We start from the raw sequence: 12136 nt of genomic DNA, 5'->3' as shown, positions 1-12136 counted from the left end.
ACCCTGAACGTGGATCACATTGGCTGTGGACATCTCTGTTTTGGTTAAACTTTTAGTCCCAGATCTGATATTGGCCTGGAGGAAATCCCCAGAAATGTCCAACTATAAAATTTCATCATTACATATTTTTAAACACATATTGCCTATCGTCTGGCAATAAAACAGACAAATTATTGGATCCAAAAGAGAAAAAGCCTCAAAGCAAACTAAAGTTTTGCAAAGCAATAGCCATACCCTATAGCAATGCCTATGTGAGACCAATTTCATTAGCATTAGATATAAATAGTTGTAAATATCAAATGAAAAAATAGGGTCACTAGTAAACAGGCCTGGAAAACAAGAAAAAGTTTAGAAGGCCTAGCAGCCAGCACAGGCAGAGACCTCAGAGCAGTAGGCACTGCAGTTTTCCAGGGCAGAGAAACTGTGAACAACTAAAATCATTTTATTGTATAAAAGGTTCAGGGGGGATAAATAACTTCAAACAGCTCAGCAGAGAGTGTAGCATAAGGGTCTCCACGTAGTAAAAACAATAGTCCATCTTCACAGGTGCCCAGGGGAAAATTATTTGAGGTTGTTTGTCATTTTATCAAAATTCTCACCCCTTAACAGACATGACACCTACACTATCATTTTCAATCACCAACATAATAAAAGCCTGTAGATTCATGTTCATTTCATAGTTAGATTATTCTGTTTACGCTAATGCCTAATGTAGCTCATCATATTTACAACTGGAAAAAGTCTCTGAAAAAATATGATCACATTTAGTTTATTTGACTACTTTTGATTTAAAATAGGAATAAATTACATGGTGATTTCAGAAATGAAAGAAGAGATCTGATGGTGGTTGAAGAATGACTTGGGCCTGAAGGTAGGAAAGGTGGAAGCGAAGAAATCAAGCAGTTACTAAGCACCCACTGACTTGGGCACGAACTAGCCATTTATACCTATTATCTCAGTAGGTCTTTCCAATAACCCTTTTAAGACATTGCTTTATCTCATCCTGAGAAAACAGAGGCCAGGAGAGACAACTTACTGAAAGGCTGGTGGTAGACTTGATGGACACATATAAATGAATGCAATTTGAACAAAAAAAGAATTACATAGACAAAAAGCCCTAATTACACACACGCACACGCATGTGCGCACACACTCACACACATACAACTTATATTAATGTACAAGTATAAATACAAGCCCCTAAGCACAATGTAGACTGGAAAGAAAAATGTGCAGTGATCACCTTAGCCTTCTCTCTCATTTGGAAAATAACTCCAAAGCACAAAACTGACAAGGGTGAATCAGTACCATTTCACTCATTCTTACAAAGATCAGCACAACCTTCTCTCTAACGTGCAATTTTTTTGTGCGTGTGACATTTCCAGGTCTTAAATTTTTCTACAGTTAAATTATGGCATGCCTCCCACAGGTGTGGATCATTTGTTAAGAAATAAAGTGATACTTGACTAAGAGCTGTGGAACCAATTAAAATCTCCCCCAGCAATAGAAAGTAAATAAAAAGCCTCTTACTGGTGTCAGACAGAGGTAAATGCTAATACAATGGGGAGAAAGGACAAAAGAGCATGCTCTAATTTTAGAAGATGAAGTCAACGGTGACTGTGGTGAGCCTTCATGTTAAGACACACTATAGAGGTCTGCACTCCTTGCATGGGAGTCCACTATACACAGTATGATATTAAGCATTGAACGTGTCCTAGGCATGTTTTCAAAAGAATTAAGAATCCTTCACTGAAAAATGGAGTTGACATAGTAAAAGTGATTAATCTTTCACACATTTAATTTTTAAAATGTTTAACCATTTTGTTATTTTGACATAATACTGCTCATACTCAATTTCCCTTGCACTAAGTTATCTGTAACATTTTGCATGATTTTTTAAGGCTTTAAGATGAGTTTTCTCCTGAAGTGACCTCTTTTCTTTAATAATATTAATCCAGTCTTAAAAACAATAGCTAAAATTCTATTAGACTAAAAATACTTAATTGTTCTCTTATTTTCTATGCTCACAATGATGGTTATGAGCATATTTTTATTTATTCATTTTATTACATAGAAGATACTTTATTATATACTTGATAAGGATGATGAGGACTACACTTCACCTAATGCAACAGCTCTGCGAGTTCTGTACCAACATTATTCCCACGTCCCAAATGAGGAAACTCGGGCTGGGAAAGTTGCGAGAGATTGCCTAGAGTCACACAGCGCACACGGGCAGAGCTGGGCTCGGACCTCACGCCGCAGTGACGTTCGACCTTCAGCAATGAAACAATAATATTATGAGCAGATGAGAAGTATGTTATTAAAATATGCAGGCAGACCTGATAGCTTCCTCTCAGAAACATTTGGGTAACTAACTCCCATTCTAATCCTGCAATCCTGTCTGAGAAAGCACGTTGACAGACATGACTGGTGATTATGCCTGAGCAGAGTAGACACTGAATACTGTAGGATACCAAGATCGATGACAGGGACCTGGCTCAGATGGGGCAGTCCCAGAATATAGCCAGATTAGGCCATATAAAAAATGCCATATGACTGTAAACCTGGATATGGAAAGGGACAATTGACGTTCCAGAAGATCTGTTGTGACCTTTACTCACTGGAACATTAATGTCCAAGATGGTCCATGGCCCAATAGCTTGTACTTCCATGTCTCTCCTGAAGAACTGGTAAATCTCTCTGCTTTATAAGCTGCTTGTACTGACTACTTTTAAATCCTTTAAGTAGTTGAACTGGTTTTAATTCAGCCATATCGTAATGTCTATGTCTAATGTTTACACTAATTTGAACTCTGGTACAGAATTAGGCCAATTACAGTCTGTGGACTAAGTCTACCTTGCTGCTTTCATATAGCCTTTGAGCTAAGAATGATTTTTACAATGTTCAGTGGTTGGAGGAAGAGGAGGGGGAGGAGGGGGAGGAAGGGAAGGAAGAGAAGGAGGAGGGGGAGGAGGAGGAAAGGAAGATTTTCTGATACATGCAATTTATATGAAATTCAAACTTCAACGAATAAATCAAGTTTTAGTGAAACCTAGACATGCCCATTTGTGTACATACTATCTAGGGCTGCTTTCTCACTACAAGGGCAGAACTGAGTAGTTGCAACAGAAACTGTATAGTTTGTAAAGCCTCAAATATTTATTGCTATTTATGTCTTACTATTTACATTACTATTTGCATTAAAATGTTTCTTGCTGTTTACATGGTCAATAAGGTAAGCTCCTCTTCTAGAGTGTAAGCTCCATGCTGACAAGACATTTTTTCTGCTTTGTTCACTTCCTTATCCTTAGCACCTGGAAAGAAATATCCAAATAAATGTACTGAGGAAGGAAGGGAGGGAAAGTGAGAGGGAGGGAGGAGGAGAGGGAGGAAAGGCTTTGTCAACAAACTAGTCAGGCGTCTGATAACATCGGATTCATCAGTGAATCCAAGCTTGACATATGACAGACATTCAATAATTGTTCGGTAAACAAATAAATAACCTGTCAGTACTCCAATGGGTTTAACATTTAAAAGATCCAACCAATTGACCTAACTTGACTATATGTTTCTATTTTAATAAAACCTCTGGCAAAATTGAATTACATAAGCATTTTAAGTAAAAAATTAGAACCTCTTCCCCAAAAATGTGTTGTACAAAGACAGTAGCATCAGAATCAGGGTAAAGCCTCAAAGGTAATAACTGAGATTATTGGTCATCTCTTGATAAAGTTTGAATATGATTGTTAAAATACAATACAGACCCAATATTATGTGCACAGAAATTACCTGAAGCTGCCAAAATTAAACCAATCATAATACTAATGTTCTAAATTTATGCCGCATTTTATAAAATGTCACTTAACAAATTTAACTACTAACAACTTATTATATGATGTTATATTCATTGCTATAAAAATACTTTTACACCTAGGGATTGACAAAATTATTGAGTGTAAGTGCTTTACAATAGCATGAATCAGAAAACTGGGCAGAGATAAATAATTAAAATCAATAGGGAAAATGATAAATCATAAAGATCCTTAATGAACATAAGATGGCAAACTATCCAGGTAGGTAAAGTTAAACAGAAATTGAATTATCTTTCAAATGAGATAATCTGCACTTAGTAGTGTTATTGTTAATCCTGTTCTTCAATATCCAACTTCTCATTTCTTTCACAGATTTCTTAATTGGTCATACAGTCATGCAAAATAAAAACTTCATTTTGAGTCTCCCTTGAAACTGGGTGTAGAAAAATGTGATTTTTTTTTAATGGCTAACAAACATGGGTGGGTATGCTCAAGTTATATTTTGACTTAAAGAGAAGAGGCAAACCTTTCCCTGCTTTCCTCCCTCCTCAGGCTGGTATGTGGCTATGCAGACATGAAGTCAGCTGCTCTGTGTCCTATGCGTAAGGCCGATCCCCGAGGGACATCAGAAGGCAAACAGATGGAAAGGGTGTGGATTCCCTGAATTATTTACTCAGAATCTTATGAGAGAGTGAAAGAGAAAGGAAGTTTGTTCTGGACTGAGCTGAACTTGTGTCTTAATTAAAACAGAGACCACTATTGTGCTATTTCCTATTTTCCCGGTGCCTCGTGGTGAGTCAGAGAGTGTCAGTCAATAAATATTTAATCAATGGAAGGATGGCTGGGCTCACGTAGCATGGATAGATGGATGGATACGTGAATAGACGGAGGAATGGATCAATGAGTGAACGGGTAATCGGAAGGATGGATGTAGAAAAGTAATGGGCACTGAAGGGAAAAGAGCATATGAGTATCAGGGTTGAACCTTGCCTCACACCTGCCTTGGCTTTAGTCTTTCAGTAACATCTGGATTCAAGTTGAGAACACTTCAAGATCGGAATATCTGAGATATTCCTAATGTGCCACTATAGATGCTGTTCAAAGCTTCGCGATCTCTCCCATCTACCTGTCTCTCCATCCTGCACAGCAGTTTTCTATCTCTATAGTCACTTTCTCTTCTACTTTCCTTGACTTTCAGTAGTGGCTTTAATGTCTAGTTCACCTAGCAGTTGTTAATTCTCATACCAGCATACTCTCCAGCCCAGCTGTTTCAGTTCTTCTCTTGTTTAAAATTTCATTGACAGGTGACATTGGGAGCCGCTCCCTCATGTTCGAAGCATCAGTCCCCACTGGCTTTTGACATTATATCTATATGGCCTTTTTTTTCTGTCTCTCTATCATATTCTCCCTCTCAGTATCCTTTATGTGCTGCTCCTCCTGGTTTGTATTTTAAGTGTACGTGGCCTTCAGGGTCCTGTTCTCTCTGCCATCTCAACACTCTCCCTGGGTGATGTCACCTACTACCTAAGCTGTAGTTACCATAAAACATGATGGTCATTCCCACGCAGACTTTTCCAACCCCACATATACCATAAATCCCAAATTATTATAACCAAGACCTACCGGACCTTTCACTGTCATGGTTCAAAGATGCTGCACGCTCAGCATGTCCAGGCTGATTTCTCATCTTCCTTACCTCCCCTCCCTCCTCTTATAGTCTTTTCTGTGAAGTTTTCCATTAATGTATTTCCAAAACTCTTCCATTTTCCAGAAATTTTAAGATTTTAGAATGTTGTATAACATATGGTTCTTCGTAGTTCACTAGCTTATCTGCCCACCCTAAGCGCCAGGCAAATGAGAGACATCAGGGTAAGTATAGTAGGGTGAATTTGGGACTGAATGTCATCCACACAGCCTTATGTCAGGTACAACTATCATTCCCGTTTTATAGAAACTGAGGTTGACAGACAGTGGGTCATATGTCCAGAGTAACCCAGTTAGTATGTGGTGGAGCAGGAATTTAAACCCAGGAATGTCCGACTCCAAAGCCCAATTCATGCTACTGCCCTCATCACTCAGTGTTGTAATTGTCTGTTTCCTCCTCTGTATCGCCCAACAGACTGAAGGTTTTGAGGGGGTACACTGTTATGTCCCCATTATTTTTGTTATATTCATTACTAACATTGAGACAAATCACCAGTAAACATTCTTTTAAAATGCTTTTGAAAATCGTGAAAAAAAGATAATGGGGTCAGTCATGATCAGCTTAATATGTAAGAATATTATAAATATCTCATTGTAGAGGCTCTATTTTTCTCCCCCCTTTCTGGCTTGACAGGAGAGGTGGTTATATTTATAACTTTCTAACCTCCTGGGTTTTGTTTGTTTGTTTTAACGCATGGGTAATACCGCACATAACATCCCAGATTCCCTTTCTCATTTGAACATTTACTTTCCCCTTTGTACTTTTCATATAGTTAAGTAGAGCTGCATACATTTCCTTCTTTATATTTGCTCTGTAAAATCTGTGCCAATAGTGACATTTGCCTTTTTTCCTGCTGCTGAATATTGGAGATGTTGAAACGTGAGGAGAGGCTTAACGGACACACAACGTAGTGAATGCTAAGTTGATCCGACTGTCGTACTTCACTTAGAATGTGACATTACTTAGCCTCTCTGATGGTACCTTTTACCATATGTATTCATGCCGGAAAAGTACTTTGAAAATAATCTGGGGCACAGTGAAGGTTACATAAATGTAATCTATCATACATTTTTACAGTCTCCTGGAGAAGTTGTCATGCTGGGGAGGAGCTGGGGGTTGTCCCAGCCAAACAAGACTGTCATTGATCTCTTCTTAATATTCCCTCACCTTTGCATGACATAGAAAGTCTACAAAGTTGGGGGAAAAATAGAAGTAAGAGTAAAAGCTAGAGACGAAATGACTAACAGGTGGCCTACTCTTGTCAATGGAACAGTTAGCGTTTGATCACGCCTGATGGGTGTTGTTAGAGCTCAGAGACCATCAGTGAAGAAGCAGTAAGCACGGTGAGCTCCCACTGTAGACAGCACAAGGGAGTCCAGGCAGGTGGACAGGCAGTGGCACAATGGTGGCCCAGCAGAGTCCAGGAGTTTGTCTGATCGAGTAAGAAGAACACAGCAGCGAACAGTGAGCCAGGTAGTGGCAGGGTCAAGACTTATGAATCAGGACTGTAGTCACGTGAACTGCAAACACTCAGGTGACAGGGTCAGAGTTTGGGAAGAATTAGGGGAACTGATAGGGAACCAAAGCATGGATTTACACACATTAGAATAATAAAGGTCCTCGGGAACTGAGACAAAAATATAAGCCAGAAGTTTAGTGCTAAAGAATGAAGAAAAATCTTGACTATTCTTTAAGATTAAAAGAGCCTGTTATAGGCTGACTTCCTAGTGAACTGGCAGCCAAGGTTCTTTGAAATCTCTTTAACTGGAAACTAGGCTGGGTCCAGAATTTGAAATTAGGCTGAGTTGGGAGGTGAGGAATTGAACCCAGGTATGGGTAAGAGACTTTGAAAACAGAGAAAAGCAGGCTACACTTTTATCTTTATCATTTTAAATCATGACCTTGGACAAGAAACATTTGTCATACAAGCCTAATAGCCTTGACTGCTAAGAGAGTTATTATAAGAAATCTACACAACAAAGACGGTTCCTAATTGCTTTACAAAGAATTTTTATATTCTTTTATGCACTTTCATTTGTTGAGTCCTCTAATCTACATATCTCTAAAAATCTTTAGGCTATTATTTTAAAACTCAATGTCATATGCTCTCATTAAGGAAACAATTTAGTTAACTAATGTCACTATATTATTGAACATTCTAACTAATCTCACAAATTTTTCATAACCACCCAGTGGGATCCAGGCTCCCTGGTAATTTCTGACATGCTGATAGAGGGAAAAAAAATCTTATCAACACTGTCACTTCGGATGTCTCATTTTCTGGAATCTGGAATTAAGAACCCCCATCCCTTTATAGAATCTATCTTTGAATCTGGTGAGAAGTCTTAGATCACTCCACATTTAAGCAATCCCCTTAGCTGCAAATGTAAAACTTTTCACTGGCAAGAATACTTCTAACATCACAACCCCTCCCCATTTTTTGTACTACTGGACAGAAAAGGTAGAAACAGCTAAAGTATCATTGTTCTTTTAATTTAGATATTTAGCTTTAGTCATATTAATTCATACATATAGCAGCTTTGGGATGATACTAGTAATGGCAGATTTTGTTTTTATTTCACAGGTGAATAAATTAAATGAAAGAAGGATTGAGTGAAACCAACTAAATGATCTAGCAATACCTATAGCAAGGTGATCTGGGAAACAGAAGCAAACAGAAGATGAGAATTTCAGACTCCAAACTGTACCCACTAAGGAGCTGATGGGATGTTGACATGACTATAAAAACACTGTCGCTTTTATAGATAATGTGTTTTTCTTAATGGCCCATTTCTTTGCCTGCCATGACTCAAAATGGAAGTTATAAGAATAAAATAAACTCTATTTAAGCTATGTGATTAAAGTGAATTATAAAAGTGTACAGAAATAAAGCTAAGTACATTTAGAAGAAAAAAGAAATGGAAGCAAAACAAAAATGCCAGTGGTTATTATTTTCCAGAAAGATAGAAAGTTGATAAAATTTATAATTGTAGGATATACAAATGAATTTTGGATACAGCAATTAGATGTGTAAAGATTTTATAATCAAGTAATAATGTCTTGCTACTCTCCTGACACAATTAAAATGCACCTACTGTCATTAGGTGCTGAACAAAAAATAAAAGCCTTGATAATTATGTCAATGGTACCTCTGTAATAAATGTTTGCTCACTTGATAATAATCAGCATCAGCTGATACCATACATCACACATGAAGAGTACTCAGTAAATATTGCTGACCAAATGATTTCTGCATAATGAATGTACACCAATGGTAGCTTTGAAGAATCTTTACAACAAGCAAATCTCCTCTAATAAAATTATAAAAATTTCACATTGAAATTAAAATAGAGAAGAATTCAGCATCTAATATTTATTCAATAAATAATTCATATTTGATGCATTATATTTTAATAAGAAAAATGGAGAAGCAGAGATTGTTTTATATCAGAATGTATACTTAGAAGTTCTGGAAAACATACTTAAGTTCATTCCAAGCTCGTGTTTTCTGAAACATAGCGGGTTCTGCATGAGGAAGATGCAGAACACAAAATTCAATGTGATGATGAGAAAGGACTACCACAGAAGGCACGGAGCAGTGAAGATATGTTAACTATAGCCCAACAATTGTTATCGATTAATGCATAACAGAGATTGAGATAATTATTTATAATATTGTATCCGAGGGCTCCTTCTGTTTCTCAGGCAACATAACAAACATAATAACACTGTGTGAGCCTATGATGTTTTGACCTAATAACCATCCCTTCATTTAGAAAACCTCACTTCTGCAATTTTAAGACCTCGCCGCAAGAATGGGCATTTGACCAGTCCACTCAATACCATTCCTCTGGCAACATAAATCGGTCCAATTGTCAACAATTCCCTCACAATGGATTCAGATATTGATTTCTATATCTTACTATAACAGGCACTGAATTTAAAAGTTATTTTTCCACCAAGCGGTTTAATGGGGAGAGAATAAGGGTATGCCTGCCATCTTCCCTAATATTTGGAGACATACTCATTTGGTGTCATGAAGCCAAACAAACTTGCAGAAGGAGAACACAATGAGGGAAGAAAAACAGGAGGAGGGGAGAACATGGTGGGGGTAGAGGCAGAGGGAGGGATGCAAACGAGACTAAATTAATGCATTCTGAAGAAATCAAATCCTTGTTCTACCTCCTGAGCCTCAGCCACCTGCTTCTCCGCCTTTCAGTCCAACGAGCTAAACCAAATCCCCTCTCAGGTCTATAAGCAGATGTACTCCTTCTGTCTGTAAACTAGTTTGACTTGAATTCTTTTACCCACAAACTGGAAAAAACAAAAACAAAACCCTAACCAAACCCACAGCTTGCTGCATTTATTAATCCCTGGGCCGCCACAGCTCAGCGTTTTTGCTCTTCTGGCCATCAACACCTTTTTCCATTTATAAAGTGGTTTTCCATATAAATTTGCCCTTTATTTTATTTATTTTTATTTTTTATTTAATTTCTTAATCCTCATCTGAGGACACTTCTTCATTGCTTTTTTTCCTTTTTTTTTTCCTATTGTTCAAACACATTTGCCTCCATTTTCCCACCACCACTTTCCCCTGCCCCACCCACCCCCATCTCCTTCCCCACTTTGGCTTTGTCCCTGGGTCCTTTATCCCTGTTCTTTGATTTGACCCTTCCCTTTCTTTTCCCCGTCACCTCCTTCCTCCTCCCTTCTCGTTACTGTTGGTCTGTTTTGTCCTTTTAGAAATACTTAGCATAGTTTCTGTTTTCCTAGCTGGGCCCTCCTGACACAGTATCTGAAACTGGAGCTTGAAAAAGAGGTCTTAGAAACCTACATTTTAGAATCACCAGCACGGGGTTGTAAACGAAGCTACTGAGAGGTGACATTCCTTGGGAAGAGCACGGAGAAAGGGTTCAGAAGTGAAGTCAATTTTAAAATAGTGAACTGAAGGAGTGCTAGTTGATGGAGGACAGGTTTACTTTAATTTTGAATTCAAGTTGATTTTGGCCTAGAGAATGCCCACAAGCGGGCAGACATCTTTGATGAAAAATCATATGGACGTGGCCACCCTCTATGCTGACGCCTTAAGAGGCACAGTCCAGTGGAGAAGAGGAGAAGCTGAGAGGGAGCAAGATGAGCCTGAGGTTAATTCATCTGGATGTAAGGCTGACCTCAAACCACCTCCCACACCTTCCTGGGTCCAACTGCCCCTCTATAACAAGGGTTAAATAATAACATAATCATAAACTGTTTTGAATAATGCATGTGACATGATGGATGAATGGTGCCAGGTCCATGATAAATTATCAGCACAGACAAATGATCAACAGCAGTATCGATGCTACTGTTGTCGGCAGTGTTGTAACATGGAAAAGAATATCATTGGATCACCTAATTGAGGCTAAGGTTCTTCCTAATGTATACATTCTCCCGAATGCATATGTAACTTTATTTGCTGTTACATTAGTTTCTAATTAAGAACAAACTTTACAAAGTGATATTATCAGAGCTCAGAATAAATAAATCCCAAAACCCTGAGGATGAGCTAAGTTTGTTGCTCAATGAGCTGGTTTTGAGCTTGGCCTCTCTCTGTGTTACTGGCTATTTCACAGTTCTATCCTGCGTGCGCTCTGCTTCGGTTTATTCCAAGGTGCTGTCAGATAGATGCTAAGTGGCCCTGTTAACATCCTCTATTACTCATGGCTCCCAGAGCTTCAGCCACTGAAGCCTCGCGTGATACAGTATTTTGGATCTCATCGGGTACAGAATTACATGGGCCACTACTCTCAGAGACCTGGCTCTGTTACTGGCATTGCAATGATGAGATCTCTTCAACAAAATGTTTACCTCACTTAATACGCCTGAAAGATTTATCTTATTTCCTTGACAAGGACACCCTTGTGACGAGGGATTACCAGCCAAATCTAAATTTTGTATCTGGATGGCACACACCTGCAAAGTTGTCACATTGAATTAAATTTTATATTAATAGTCTGATTAAATCACTCTAAACAAAATCTTTTCCTGGACACAAATCCTATATAAACAAATTCAACCGCCCGCTTCCATATCTATGATCAAGGTGAAAAGCAAATAACACAGGATTGATGTTTAATCATTAACACCAAAGGCCAAGGAAACCAGCTCAGCCCATCCCAATTTGCAACCTTCTAAATCTTATTAAGCAAAACTAAATATTGGTTTTCATTGGCCCATATCTGTTCAATTCTAACATTTTCCTGGGCTCACCTCTTCAATTTCCCTGAACAGCCCCAGGTAACTCTATGCATTTAAGAAAGGTGCTGTTTTATGTGTGTGGGCGCTTCCCTGAAACTAGGTCTTGAAGTTCCATAAAATGTCCAAGTACTGCAGCTGCAGCCAAGAGTCACTTGCAATGAACAAGGAAGCCTGTGTGCATGCACTATGGTTCTATATGCAACAAACCTATGTGTAATAAGTGCAAGACACTAAGCATCACACAATAGCCTAAATGGACACTGAATTTTATAAAGATTTAACATGCTCCATAGCTTTTTGTCTGAGGAAAATGGGGTAAATTCTTTTTTTTCCCCAGTTCTATAATAGCAGGAACCAGTTCTTCTTTTGTTCCCTAATG

The 12136-nt window shown here is 38.3% G+C and overlaps 1 protein-coding gene across 1 annotated transcript in view; it reads right to left on the bottom strand.

Moving 5' to 3' along the window:
* Nucleotides 1–12136, bottom strand: part of GPC5 (glypican 5) — a 1150586-nt gene that overhangs the window by 999224 nt on the left and 139226 nt on the right. The gene's annotated exons all lie outside the window — the stretch shown is intronic.

This window comes from Pteronotus mesoamericanus, unplaced genomic scaffold (assembly GCF_021234165.1).
Source record: "Pteronotus mesoamericanus isolate MK-2021 breed Mesoamerican mustached bat unplaced genomic scaffold, CSHL_Meso_final contig_94, whole genome shotgun sequence".
NCBI lineage: Eukaryota > Metazoa > Chordata > Mammalia > Chiroptera > Mormoopidae > Pteronotus > Pteronotus mesoamericanus.
This window is presented reverse-complemented; position numbering and strand designations above follow the sequence as displayed.